The following is a 15,044-nucleotide window of genomic DNA, read 5'->3' on the forward strand; positions in this document are numbered from 1 at the left end:
GGCTGTGGGCTGAGCGAGCGGCCCTCAGACTCACGGTCAGCAGGAAGCAGGATCTGCAGCCTGTGGAGAGGAAGAGAGGGAACACTGTGAGACATGAGATACTAATACACAGACATCCATGTGTTGCATCCTTTCACACTTTGTTCTGTTGATCTTTCAAACCCTTGATATAACAATCAAAAACCGTTTGACCTATACAGCAAGTTTAGCCAATTTACTACAAATCATGATCAAGTGTATATTTCAGTATAGACAGACAGAACTACTCTAGCCCAGACCAGACTAGCTTTAGTCTCCTTACAGGGAATGTATTTACAACTGGTTAATGTGTCTTGCTCCTTAAATACATTTACATACTTTTTGAAAACGCGGCTCGTGTCTTTTCTTTTACGCATGCTTTAATATGTAAGTCTACTCTTTTACTTTTGCCTTTTATCTGCACTGGACCTTTGTTTCTAATGCTGTACGCAATAGACTGTTACCTAGATACTTTTTTAAGACACAAAGTATGCTGAATTTTTTTTGTTTTTTTACGTTATTTTTTGGGGGCTTTTTGCCATTAATCGGATAGGACAGTGGAGAATGACAGGAAAGTGGGAGAGAGAGTAGGGTGGTATCCGGAAAGGACCACAGGTCGGGAATCGAACCTGGGTCACCGGCGTGCGGTGAAGGTGCCCCAGCCAGTTGCGCCACGGCCGGAGCCAAGTATGCTGAATTTTGAGTAAAATACAACTGTAAGTGGAAACTTTGGGATTTTAGCCTTTGCAGACCATTTACATTCACAAAAACCTATATTTTTTTTACTTGGCCTGATAATAAAGCTCAACTCCTAGACTTATACCTACAGTTCAGATGTTATGCACAGACTTTCTTCTTGTGACAGAGATTGGATTAGCACAGCTCTGGACACGGAGACACAGCCTCTGAAGCGTGGTTGCTTCAGCAGAATAATCACATTCATTTCAAATAAATGGCTCCCTGTCTACCCCCCCCCGCCCCCCCAGGCTTTCTTTCTGTGCAGCAAGTACAGTAATAAAAGGGATTATTGCCCTGCTTGTCAGGCTATTAAAACACGAGATGGAGAGACAGATACAGAGAGACAGACAGGAGCGGGAAATAAAAGAAGAAAGAAAGTAAGTTGGTGAAAAGATGTGACGGAGGGGAGGAAATGAGCGTGACGCTAAGGGAAAGCTGAGGGGACAGTAATGAAGATGACTGCTCGGCTCTGACTAATCAGACAGACGATGTAGATTAACCAGGAGAGCAGGATGGTTCGCTGCAGCCCCCCTCCCCCTCATCTCTGTGTAATGACTACAAATAGCATGTCGACCCAAACGCCCGTCATCCTTAACGCTTACTCGGTCTACATCACAGTGGGCAGCGCGGGGCCACGACTGTGATTATAACTGCGATTATGAAACAGGGATTCAGAGGGCTCATCCCCGATGCATTAGGAGAATAATAAAACCAAAATCATCTTCAGACTCCAACACTCCCCGATGCCGGGGCACGAACAGGCCGGGTCTCTGCAGCTTTGCAGTAATGGATGAATCTCCATTCCTCACATGCTCGGATGTAAGCGACAGTAAGCGAACCTTTATAATAACTAGCACAGGACGTATCTCTCAAATCTCATTTGTTTGCTGATTATTAAATGAATGGTTCTCAAACACAAAAACCAACGGGTTCAGTGTGTGGAAGAGGTATAGATACAGGTTTATAGACAGATTACATACAATTAAAATGGATTTATTTAGCGCTGCAGGAGCCACATGTTAGGTCTCTGTGTGTTTTATTTATCATTTGGTAATTATTGGTTGTGGGGTTGTTCACTGGAGTTTGGGGTGGTGGTTAAATCTGGTGCCTGGTGGTTGTGCCACACTGCTCATCATCTCATCTAAAGGTTAATTCATTTTTGTATACAGTCTTTGGTTTGGACACACATTCACACACTAATGGCACAGCCTTCTGGAGAAAGTCTTGGTTGAGTATTTTGCCCATGGGTGACTTCGGATTGGGGGAGCCACTCCTTTGTACTTGGTGACACACACACACACTGTAATTTACTGAGACTCAATACACACTGCTCTTACTCTTTGTTGGTCTTATAGCAGACTTATCCTTTAATTAGATTACTGTTAGACTTACACAGTGTTGGTTTAAGCTAAATGCTAACATCAGTATGCTAACCATGACAGCAGCAGTGGCATGCTAATACGCAGGTCATGCTCACCATATATGTTTAGTGTGTTAGCATAGCATTAAGTAACCAACAATTAAGACAAATGACATCCTTTATGCCCGAATAAATGATGTGCCTCTTCCCTTGCTCACTAAAGGAGGGAATGAAGCATGTTTTCTTTGATCTGGCTTTTAAATCTAGAGGACCACCTGCAGCTTCCTGGACTTACAGCATGTTAAACTGAATGAACTAGATAATATACAGTATGTGTGTGTGTGTGTGTGTGTGTGTGTGTGTGTGTGTGTGTGTGTGTGTGTGTGTGTGTGTGTGTGTGTGTGTGTGTGTGTGTGTGTGTGTGTGTGTGTGTGTGTGTGTGTAGTTTAGATGGAAGAAAAACTGCTGATATGTGGCTTTAATTAGCAGAGCGTGTTTGTGTGTGAATAGCAGGCAGGATGCCGCTCAGCATGCCTGGGCCTCTCTTTCTCTGGTTGAATTACTGCCAGTGTAAAGGCTCTCTGGAGGTCCAGTTCTCGCTGCTCCCACTGTCACTGCAGCTAACTGAGGAATAACTCATCCCTGCCAGCAGGACACTAAATCAGCCACCATGTCCCAGCATGCACGCGGTGGCTGGTTTCTTCAGATATGATGGCAGTGTGTGTGAAGAGGACAGCATCGAAAATGAGGGAATGAATCATTTATGTGATCGGATTCACTGTCAGAGTGTCTCCATTATTAACTACACTTACTAACCCTCCATCCTCCCTCACCGAGCGGCATCCTCTGTGTCTTAGAAGTGAAGCCAATGTGCCATAGACATGCATTCTTTAAAATTTCCAGCAGAGTGTTACATCACCCATTGCAAAGGAAAGTGCATTTGTATAGAAGTGTGAGAAAATGACTACTTTTCACTTGATTTATGACCTCAGTTATCATTTTCCTGCGGGCTCAATTGAGGGTTTCAAGTCTACGTCAACACATCATGATGTTGACTTTATAAATCATGGTCCCATTTAGAGTGAATCATGGTTACTCTTCAGGAAGTGGCTACCTTGTAATTGACAGGTAGCTTAAGGGCTCTCCATGTTTTCATTTTACAACTTTAAACTCTTCAGAGGATATTTTCAGTTCATGAGAGTAAATTGTAGAATTTGGTACCTAAGAAGCACATTAACCTTTATACGCCTGTAAAAAACCCTTTAAATGAAACAACTCTAGAGAAAAATATAGTAAAATGAATTTATATTTTATGAAAACAATTCCGTTCTCATATTTTCTGATGTATTTTACCGTGTCTTTTTTCATGAGATTTTTGGACAGAGTTTTAAACTAATAATTGGGATCACGTGTAAACATTGTAACATGACATTACATTAGTCCAAGGCCTCTTAGATATGGCACACACTATAGTCAAAAGAAGCTCATAAAAAATGAATTCCAACTCCATAGTGGAATAGATGTCACATTAAATTGGAGCAGAAATGCTTTCACTTCCAGAGGTCACAAACTTTAAAAAGGGCTCAGTGTATGAAGGCTTTGTCAGCTTCACACACTGACCTTCATTCATCTCTGCGGTGAGTAAGAGAACCAAATTGGCATTTAAGTAACTCCTTTATTCCTTGTAAACAAACTTGATATTCAGACTTGTATTCATCTCTATAAACTGGGATCTCATTTGCTTAGACCACATTTTATCTAAGGTTTTAGAAACCCATCTTCACCAGAAACCTTCCAGAGTTTCTTCAGATTGTGGCCGATCGTTGTGCCGTGATGCTCTGCTGTTCCTGTGCAGCTCTTTCTGTGTATGTGCACATCAGTGTGATCTCATCTGTGAGTCAGTGTCTATCCTCTCTGACTGGGCAGAGGTTATCTCACAGAGAGCGTCATGTTGCAGAGATCAGGTTTGGAAGTGAATCCTCCAGCAGTTCCTGCAGTTGAACTTCTAAACTTACCCCATTTTAATCTAGCCTCTATGCTGCTGCCCTCCTGCTGCAGGGCATTGGATCAGATCCCAGAGTGGACGGCTTCCTCTCCTCAGTCTCCTCTCAGTGCTGCAATCTGTCTGGAGTTTCCTCACAGCCAGACGGATGTGGCCTTGAGCTACAAGTAGAGAAAAGAAGAGACAGCATATCAATCAATACGCTGCTTTTAAAAAATATACAACAACAAACTTCCACATTGGAGATAAAAAAAAGTGCTGCTGTCTTTCCCTCTGCGAGACACACAGAGACTCGAGGCTCGAATAGCAGATGTATCCTGATACTGTAAAACAAACCGTGTTCTCTTTTCCCAGATTGAATTAGATGTTGATTCAATTACATAATTAGTGTTTCTCTGTCAGGAGAGAGTACCAGATTACACGCATCAGGCCAAGAGCCTGTGTGTGGTAAACCAGTCACAGGTTTCTTTAAAAAAGCCTGCGGGTAATTATTCAATTTTATACTTTATGCTCAATAACCACAGTTTGTCCTTTTAATGAATGTAATATTTATGCTTTATCAACAGTTACAAGGAAGACTGCAAACAAGTGCTGGTGGCCTTCATACAGGAGGCAAGAACACGTATTAAGCTACAGCATATCAGGTGCAATTAAATCTACTAAATAAACAATATACAACAAAATAAATACAATTACACCTGTCCTCGCCAAGTAAATAATAACAGATAATGAAGCTTATTTAGGAAAAAAATGTTTTAATAAAAAATATCTTTCAGTCAGAAAAATACACAAAATAAAAATGATATAAAATAACAAAAAAAGAATAATAATTTAAATAATTAACATCTAATATATAAATATCTACATTGCTGTCAGTTCCAAAACTATTAAATAATCAAAATAAATTGATGTGGTGCAGGTGTTTTGTTTGAATTGCTCCAATTAAATAAAGAATAAATGAATAGTGCCATGGATCAACAACAAGGTCGTATCAAAATGTAGACAAAAAGAAAAAACAGACGACAAAGATAATAAAAGCAGTGACAGGAACGACCCCATTTCCACACATTACAACGCAGCAGATATGAATGTAATGTAGGCCAGCATGCCTTAACAAAGAAGAGGGATTGAACCGTGAATCAGATCAAAGAGTGGGAAACGCCGCTCTGCAGGAATGATGAATAATCAGTTCACGAAAAAACCAAACAATGCATCCATCACTTCAACATCCTCCGCCCCACCATGAGAAAAAAGCCGATGTCATTCAAAAACTCAGGTCACATGATCCTCCCTCCCCCTCGGGGGTTGGAGAGGACGTGGCTGCATCACCCAAAGCTTTGACAAGTGGCTGTCACATGGAAATGAAACCCCCTCCACCACCTCCCACCCTTCATGCACTCTTCCATCCCAGAAGTGCTGCATGATTGACAGGGACCCTCCCTTTTTCCCATGCATGCTCCCGCTGCAAAAAATGATCCAACTTTCCCAGATCTGTCTCTCTGAAGAGGCTTGGGGAGTAACAGATTACAGGTTGAGGTTATCAGGAGATAAAAAAGGTAACTGTATTCCCTCACAGTTACAGAAAAACAGATCAGTTTACTGGTGCATTTTAAAAAAGTGGGGATTAGTAGCATGACTAAAATGTTGGTACAAACTAAAAAGAGCAGGTAGTGTTTGCTGTAAAGGATCAGATGTTCTCTCTCCTCTGTCAGCTGGTCTGTTCTGTGGGATAATTCTTTAAGGGTGAATCTATACAAAAGAACAAAAGAATCTGCTTCGCGGTTTTCTCTTTCTTTGGTTTATTTGTTGTGTTTTTAATTCAGCAGGTGATCCTATAGGTTCATGAAATAGTGTGTGAGAGCTTAACTGTGTGTGTTAAACTAAAACGGAGCATTTTCTGTCAGCTCAGATTTTATTCCTGCTTTTTTAAACTGTAGTGTGTGCTGAACATGCGTTTCAGTGTTAGGCTACGGCCTAGATATGCTTCATAAATCTCTGAGCGGAGGAAACATTAGGTTACTGTTAACATTGTTTTAAAGGTAACTAGTAATTGATCTGGAATACATTTTTAAAGTAACCCTCCCTTTCTCTGACTTGTGTTGAGCTCCCCTTCTCCTCTCATAGCCCCGCCTTACAGAATAACCCCGCTCTGACAATCCCACTGAAACTGATAGGATTTCCAGAGAGGGAATGAGGAATCGGTTATCGGCGAAGACTGAAGTGACCCGTTTGTTTATTTTATTGCCCCCCCCCCTCTCTTTCCGGGGAGCGTTTAAATCACTGAGCCTATTCCTTGCCTTTCCGCCTCGTTTCACTCATCCTCACAAGTGCTTCTGAGCAGACTGTGAATACTGTCTTATTACTCTGTATCAGTGTGTGTGTGTGTGTGTGTGTGTGTGTGTGTGTGTGTGTGTGTGTGTGTGTGTGTGTGTGTGTGTGAGTGTGTGCGTGCGTATGTGTTTCAGATCCTACGCAGCGGTAGAAGAGGTGATAATAATGTGCTTCTTGGTTTTTGACACCCCCACTGTTCCCTACAGACAAGAAGTCTCACAGTTCTGTCTAACTGATCCAGCTGTGGTGTGTGCGGTGTGTGTGTGTGTGTGTGTGTGTGTGGTGTGTGCCTCAATTGTATCTCCTGAAATGTCATCACTTTACCTTCATAAATATGTATTGTGTCTGTGGTTCCATCACAACAGATTTATTAAAAGGAGTAAACATATTTTGGCTCTCTGTCACCAGAATCGCTCCTGCAGCCGTGAGGGGAAACCGACTAAAAGCAAAACAATCCAGCGATGAAAACCAGAGCACAGTAAGAAACATATTTGGATTTGGATTTTCAACAACAACTTGGCTGCAGTGTGTCAAAGAAGTCAACACTACACTCTGTCAGGTAGCACGGCAGTTTGAGGAAACAATATTTAACACCCTGAAAAACAACATGGCATGGAAATGTTTCCCCTCCCGGCGCTGTGTGCTGTCTCTCCGCAGGTGTCTCTATCTGAAGCTTTTCGTCACAACGCAGGCTAACGTTAGCACAGCTGGAAGAAACTGCAGGAGACAGGCAGAGCTCGCAGTGAGGCCAAGCGTGGAAAGGACAAAGAAATACATTTAGAGAGGACGTATTCTGCTAATTTCCAGGTTTATATTAGTATTCTGTGTCTCTACAGACATGTCTCCACGCTTTAATGTTCTCATACTGCCTGTGCTGCAGCTCCTCTTTTCACCCTCTGTCTGAAACCAGAGCCCAGTCTGCTCTGATTGGTTAGCTGGCCGGCTCTGTTGTGATTGGTCAACCACTTAGAGATGAGCCGCCCTTTAGCCTATCACCTACAATGTGTTGGAGAGCTAGCCAATAGAAGTGCAAGTTTTCCATAGTGATGTCACTATGTTACAGAAGTCAACAAAAGAGTCCAATGGAGGAACTTTGGATTTAACTGCAATGAAGCATGAGGAAACAAACTCAAAATCCTTCAACATTTTAAGTGCTTCTGGATTGTCTTCAAATAAACCAAACTTTTCTAAATGGCTGTTTTATGGAGTTGTCCTCCTTTTATACACTGCATTTAAAATGAGGTATTCCCAAAAAAAAAAGTGGTCAGATCAAGATGAAAAAGCAGATAACAGAAAATAAGAAAACCGCTGTGTTTGCCATTCAGCATGTGGCAGCAAATGGCAGCCTGTTGTCCAGACACTGTCCCAGCATGCAGTCCGGACTCAAACACCAACGGCTGCCGTGATATTTCACTTTCTACAACAGTGAGTTTAAGGACCCCGGCGGCCAGTGAACACTGAAATACATCCGACTGGTTTCTCTTTTATTAACCTCCGGAGCCAATATCACAACAGCTTGTTACAACAGAGACCTGCAGTGTGAACAGAAGGAGCAGAGAGTAAATGAGAGGCAGGGAGGTGAGGTGAGGAGGCTCCAGGTGATGAAACAGCTCAGGAGACTTCGTCAGCATCAAGTGCAAACTGTGCTCTATCACTGCCATGACATTTAGCTAATTCAGCTCCTAGTTTGAAGGATAATTACCCAAGTGTATTTATAGGGAATCAAACATTTAACTCTGGAGAGATTGTTGGAAAGCGTTGGCTAGTCACAGAAGATTTGCCAACAACTTCTGCAGTATAATCCACTTCTTCCTCGGCTATGTTTAGCCTTTTTCATTCGTATTTTGGGCCAAATATGGCACGTATGGCAGGAAGGCTTCAGAGCTTGGAAACAGCCACAATATGATACAAAAAATCTGTGTATTTACAGATATTTGAGAAAATTCATGACTTCTAAACAGCTTGAGTGAGTGAGTGAGTGAGTGAGTGAGTGAGTGAGTGAGTGAGTGAGTGAGTGAGTGAGTGAGTGAGCAAGTGAGTCGTGAGTGAGCGAGTGAGTCGTGAGTGAGTGTGTCGTGATATGAGTGAGTGAGTGAGCAAGTGAGTCGTGAGTGAGCGAGTCGTGATGTGAGTGAGTGAGTGAGTGAGTGAGTGAGTGAGTGAGTGAGTGAGTGAGTGAGTGAGTGAGTGAGTGAGTGAGTGAGTGGTGATACGAGTGAGCAAGTGAGTCGTGAGTGAGTGAGTGAGTGAGTGAGTGAGTGAGTGAGTGAGTGAGTGAGTGAGTGAGTGAGTGAGTGAGTGAGTGAGTGAGTCGGGATATGAGTGAGTGAGTGAGTGAGTCGGGATATGAGTGAGTCGGGATATGAGTGAGTGAGTGAGTGAGTGAGTGGCTCTAATTGAGTCGGTATTTGGTTAAGTTATATTTGAATGCACCTAAAGCTAGATCATCAGAGTAACAACTAACTTGATTTACAGTGTGATGCACATTAAGATAAAACCATCTCTAAAAAGTTTGCATCCTGCAGTTTCCATGAATGATCAGCCTGTCTGCTGGAGCACCTGTCTGTCCGCCTCTCAGCATGTCAGCTATTAATCCTGCAGATTCATCTTTATCCCGGTGAATGTCTATCACACAAAGCTCCAATCCTCGCAGCGGTTCATTGATCGAGATGCTTATCCGCAGTGTCTTACATAAGGAAGCCTGACCGCCATTATCATTACCGATTCCTGCAGACAGGCAGGATTTCTCCAGCAGAGAAACAATACCGACAATCTGCTAACAAGACTTCCTGCACAGATAGGATCGAAGTACGGGATTTTAGGCTTAAACAAAAAAAGCTGCTGTGGTTTTCAGTGACATTTACAAGTAATCAGTCATTTCAAATCAAATTACTACATTTTTCAGTTGTTTTTCTGGAAAAATCTAATCGGATTTATCTGCTTTACTTTATTTTATAGTCTGACGAATGAAATACTTGTTGGTTTCTTCATCAACCAACATAGTTAGGTTCCTTTCAAGCTCTGGAAAGTTGTTAAGAAGGGAATTTCCGGCACAAACATGATCCAAATACGTTCTTTCATCAGAAACACCAAGAATTTTCTTTCTTTTCTTCGCTTGAAAGCAAAAACTTGTTTGCCTTTTTATTATTTTGCTAAACCAACCAAGTACATACTTTTAACACATGACTATAAGCTCTTAGAACTAGATGAAATGGATATTTGTCATCGTGTTTTGATATATTGCGAGCTAAACGATTAACTGGATAAACAAAATAAAAATGGTCAACCTCAGAAAACACGTTTCATTTCATTTGCTATTGGAAACAGTGACTCATTCACTGAACATCTGACACACACACACACACACACACACACACACACACACACACACACACACACACACACACACACACACACACACACACACACACACACACACACACACACACACACACACACACACACACACACACACACACACACACACACACACACACACACACACACACACACACGTAATAAGAACCTGCCCTGACGAAGTGGCTCTGCTCTCCTGTCAGGTGGAGGATGGATGGAGCAGAGGTCAGAGCGGAGGAGGATCAGAGGAGGCTGAACATTAACTGCTACCTGACAGATTAGTTTACTAAACTATGAGATAGGATGCAAATTAAGGTACGGTGACAAAGGATGACGAAATCAAGGAGATGTAGGATTTTTACAACACTGAAAGAGAGTTAAAGTTTTAACTGGAGGTAGACCTAGTGTGTTTATATGTCCAGGAGCTTGTAGCGCAACAGGTGTAATAAAAGTGATGAAGCCTCTTATGTGGAGGACTGATAAACTGCCTAAAATGATGTCACTTAAGTCAGCTTCACCTGGAGCTGAACTGACTATACGTTTGAAAGTTGTCAGGTTGCATTGTGGGTAATGTAGGCATGAGGTTTTAACGGCAAAGAATCAGAAAAAATATTAAAAAGACAAATTAAAAATGATATGAATTGAAAATTATAATACAACTTTTTATAAAAACACAGGAAGTGAGTGATAAAAATAAATAAATAAAAAATAATAAAGAGATAAGTATAAAGATAAGCAGTTAAACTACAAATGTCTAATAAATTATGAATAAAATAAAAATGTCCACATTAACATTAAAAGTTAAAGAAAAAACTTGCAATAGATGATGATTTAAAATAAAATAATTTTACTACAATATATAACATTTATAGTAAAACAAATGCAGATAGATCATGAGTAATGTTTTAGGAGTTCAATGCTAAATTGGCAGAGCACTCTTTGAATGCAACATTGCCAACAAAAATATTGGGGAATATTGAAAATTGGCCATTTTATATATAAGAAATAGGATTTAAAGCGAAAAAAACTTGTGGATCTGGGACCATTTGTTAAATCAGGGCACAAAAACCAACCACTGTAACAGCTTCTACGATTTGAAACACATTATGAAGCTCCCTAGATGTTTTCCCCACTTCAGGAGCGACTGTACAAGGTTAGAAATGAAGTCTACCCCATTTTCATTCCCCGACTTCCACCTTTAAGTGAATGCAGCATTACCGTTCATTACGACTGTAAAACATGTGGAGCTGGAGGAGATAAATTAGGGGAAACTGTTGTAAAGTGAATAAAAAAACCAGCTTCTTGCATTCAGACGCTGGAGAGTTTCTTCAAAGGGAGCATTTCCATTTTTCCCCTCTTAGAGACATGCACACACACAGTCACCCCCAACACACACACACCCTCCTCAGTGTTTCCCATCAGCCAGAGAAATGTGGGTTAATGAGGCACTCCCCGGAGGCACCGTCAGCTACACCTCCACCGCCAGCCTCTTCAGAGGGGGGGAGGCGAGAGAGTGGGCGGGGGCCTACGAGTCACCGAGCACCGGAAACTTCTAAGGTGGAAGTGAGGAAGAGCGCAGTCAATTAAGAGAGTGACTGTGTGTGTGTGTGTGTGTGTGTGTGTGTGTGTGTGTGTGTGTGTGTGTGTGTGTGTGTGTGTGTGTGTGTGTGTATGTGTGTGTGTGTGTGTGAGGTAAACGTCTCCGGGGAGGTTGGATAGAGTCGTACAGCAGAGGCGGTTTACTACGGCTTTGCAGGAATCTGAAGATATTTTGAGTTGCGGAGCAAAAATTTAAATGAAGACTGTTACTAAACACGGCAGGAAGCAGAATTTAAGAGGCCCTATTATGCTTTTTGGAGGGGTTTCTCTTTCCTGTAGTGTGTTATATAAGTTTTGGTGCATGTAAATGGTCTGCAAACGCTAAAATCCCTGCCCCCTGCCTGAAACCCCTCCGTTGGACTCCTTTGTTTACTTCCAGAACATAATGACATCACTATGTAACACTATGGAATACCGTTTTGAATGTTCATTTTTATTTTTAGCAAGAGCTCGGAACTTTGGATTCATGATGGCTAAACTGTCCGCAGTAATGACAGAAAAAAAGAGCACGAGAGAAAGAAAGAAGTAAAAAGACAGAGCGCTGGATGGAAGGTAGATGAGCAGAAGACAGACTGACAGGAAGTAAACACTAAAGGGAGTACCAGAAGACAGACAGACAGACAGGAAGTAAACACTAAAGGGAGTACCAGAAGACAGACAGACAGACAGGAAGTAAACACTAAAGGGAGTACCAGAAGACAGACAGACAGACAGGAAGTAAACACTAAAGGGAGTACCAGAAGACAGACAGACAGGAAGTAAACACTAAAGGGAGTACCAGAAGAAGACAGACAGGAAGTAAACACTAAAGGGAGTACCAGAAGAAGACAGACAGGAAGTAAACACTAAAGGGAGTACCAGAAGAGAGACAGACAGGAAGTAAACACTAAAGGGAGTACCAGAAGACAGACAGACAGACAGGAAGTAAACACTAAAGGGAGTACCAGAAGACAGACAGACAGACAGGAAGTAAACACTAAAGGGAGTACCAGAAGAAGACAGACAGGAAGTAAACACTAAAGGGAGTACCAGAAGAGAGACAGACAGGAAGTAAACACTAAAGGGAACACGGTGTGGGCTCTGGCAGTGTTCATTTTATTTAGTCTGTAGCCTTGAAATCAGCAGGATAATGAACGCCTCGCCGCACATTATCCCTTATTACTTTCCAGATGGATAACTTTCCCTGTAAGATCTCATCGCATCATGAACCGCTGTGCAGTGTTTTGCATATTCTAAAAGTGGAAGCATTACCCGAAGGTCCCATAGCAACAGTTATACACAAACATGTACACAACATATGGTGGGGATACAATAACATATTCATTTGGATAGATTGGTTCTTAAATATTGAAATCAGTACATGTAACTCTTGCTTTCCCTATGTGCATGAGGCTGCCACATGAAAACAAGCAGCTGGTTAGCAAGGCTGGATCACACAGACTGCAGTATGGTTGTGATTTTGTTTGCAGCAGGGATGGCTTTGTTAGGTGTGTGTTACTGGGATGTCTTGCAGAGGTGGTTAAATACAAAACCTGGCTTTTCCCCTGTTAGTGGTGGAAAAGGGTAATGCAGCTAATGCATAATTATTTTACTGTTAAATTGATTAGGTGTTTGGTCTATAAAATGAAAGAAATAAATTCCCCAATAAAAGACAGTTCAGTCAGACAACTCACGTGTTTCATTAATATGTTTATAAGCAGTATATAGTTTGAGTTTGGCGTCTAGGCTCGGGCCTCATCACTCCACATTCTACTTCTTCTTAACAAAGAACATTGAGTGATGATTAGGTAACCAACCCCCGAGCCCACAGGTGGAAACTGGGGAGGAAGCTGGGGTGGTGGTGGGAAAGGCGAGCATCGCCAACGTGAACGCATTAGCGGCAGCAGCATTAGCGAGGCAGAGGTAGGCGGATCCAACAGTTTAAATAGAGCGCCAGATTAGGAGACTGTGTTTGGTTGGTTGCACGAGTGACGAGGGGCGTCATGTGCGAATGTATCATTGGTGCTCGAGTTGACTGCCTGAACTAGCTCGCAGGCTTCACCCCATTTGAGAAGAAGAATGGTGTCAAGTGAACATTCTGTAAAAGAAATGATAAAAACAAAAACATGAATTGGTAGCATATTGCATAAGCACAAATGCAAACTGAATATTTTTTACACAACTCCATAAGGCCATGTTTTAACTTAAATACAAACATCAGCAGCGTGACCCTGTGGCGTCTCCATAGCCGCTGTTATCCTGGATTATAGTTACATTTGGAGTATTTTAAGTGTGTATTAAACATACTGGAAGCCGTCTGAAGTCTTACAACTCCCCTCTATAAGTGAAACGCTATTAAAAAGGTTCAAAACTTCTGAAAAATGTCCTTTTATATAGACCTAGCAATGAGCATGTTGTGTTTCTCTTCCTCTGCTGTTCAAGGTCATGTTGGTCTCATTCATATTTCATGTGTTTGGAGGTGGAGAAGTTGCAGATGAATCATACAGACAGCAGATGACCGGAGAGCAAACCCTCCTGCTTCTTTTGCATGAGCCGCGCTGCAGATCTGCGCATATTCAAAGAGGACAAAAGAGACAGTTCAGAGCGGCCAATTCATGCAAATAATGACCGCCGCTATCATTGGATATAAAGCCTTGTATTAAAGATAAAGCGCTGGGGAAATACTTTGAAGAGGTACATGGAGGGTCTGATATCCCTCTGAGAAACACGGGTTATTACGTTGGATCTGGTTGTTATTTTAAATGGAGAGATCTTCAGTTTTATTGGGTTGTTCATTTATCTTATTACATGTCCTGTATTTGTTTGGTTTGATTGTGATAGAGAGAACCCTTTGAGGCTAATCTTCCTCAGTTAAACAACAATAAAAATACAGTCAGCCATAGTCAGCCTTTTGTGTATATATACTAATATTATATATATTTCATGTATTTATTAAATATAAAAATCAATAGCAATAATGTATAATAAATAATATATAAAATATATAACAGTGGGCAAAAAAGTATTACTTTTATGACTATTAATTAATTATAAAAACATTAAAATAAATAATAATAAATATATATTACTGTGTCTTATTTAGGCAACTTTTTGTGAAACGATTGCTACTCGAACACACTTGACATTTATCTAAACAAGTGTTGTTTTTGTAGAGTCAAAATAATTAATGGATTTAGTGATTATTCAATCATCAGAAAAATAATTTATGATGAATGTCAGCTTGTGTTCGTCTCCAAATGTCACTATTTGCAAATGTATTTCATTTACAAAGGTTAAACTTAATATCTTAGAGTATCTATTGAACAATTTGACGTTATTAATTTAGTCTCTATGACATTTGATGATATTTTACATAACAAATGAACAGTAAATGATTTCAAACTATTTAGATGTGAGATAATAATCAAATAACATCCCTACTTTTGTTACCAGAAAACCAAATCCCTGAGTTTAGTGTTACCGCACAACACTTCAATCGAGACCCAGGTCTAGTTACATTATAGTCAAGATAAGAGAGAGAAACACACACACACACACACACACACACACACACACACACACACACACACACACACACACACACACACACACACACACACACACACACACACATACTGTGATCAATATCACGCACATACT

At 41.1% G+C, this 15,044-nt stretch overlaps 1 long non-coding RNA gene across 1 annotated transcript in view; it reads right to left on the minus strand.

Moving 5' to 3' along the window:
- Positions 1-4,190: 4,190 nt before the first annotated feature.
- LOC134867098 (uncharacterized) overlaps positions 4,191-15,044 on the minus strand; it is a 44,505-nt gene continuing 33,651 nt past the window's right edge. The window contains exon 3 of the long non-coding RNA XR_010166118.1: positions 4,191-4,279. This is a non-coding gene — a long non-coding RNA (uncharacterized LOC134867098). The remainder of the gene's footprint in view (positions 4,280-15,044) is intronic.

This window comes from Eleginops maclovinus, chromosome 7, assembly GCF_036324505.1.
Source record: "Eleginops maclovinus isolate JMC-PN-2008 ecotype Puerto Natales chromosome 7, JC_Emac_rtc_rv5, whole genome shotgun sequence".
Classification (NCBI taxonomy): domain Eukaryota; kingdom Metazoa; phylum Chordata; class Actinopteri; order Perciformes; family Eleginopidae; genus Eleginops; species Eleginops maclovinus.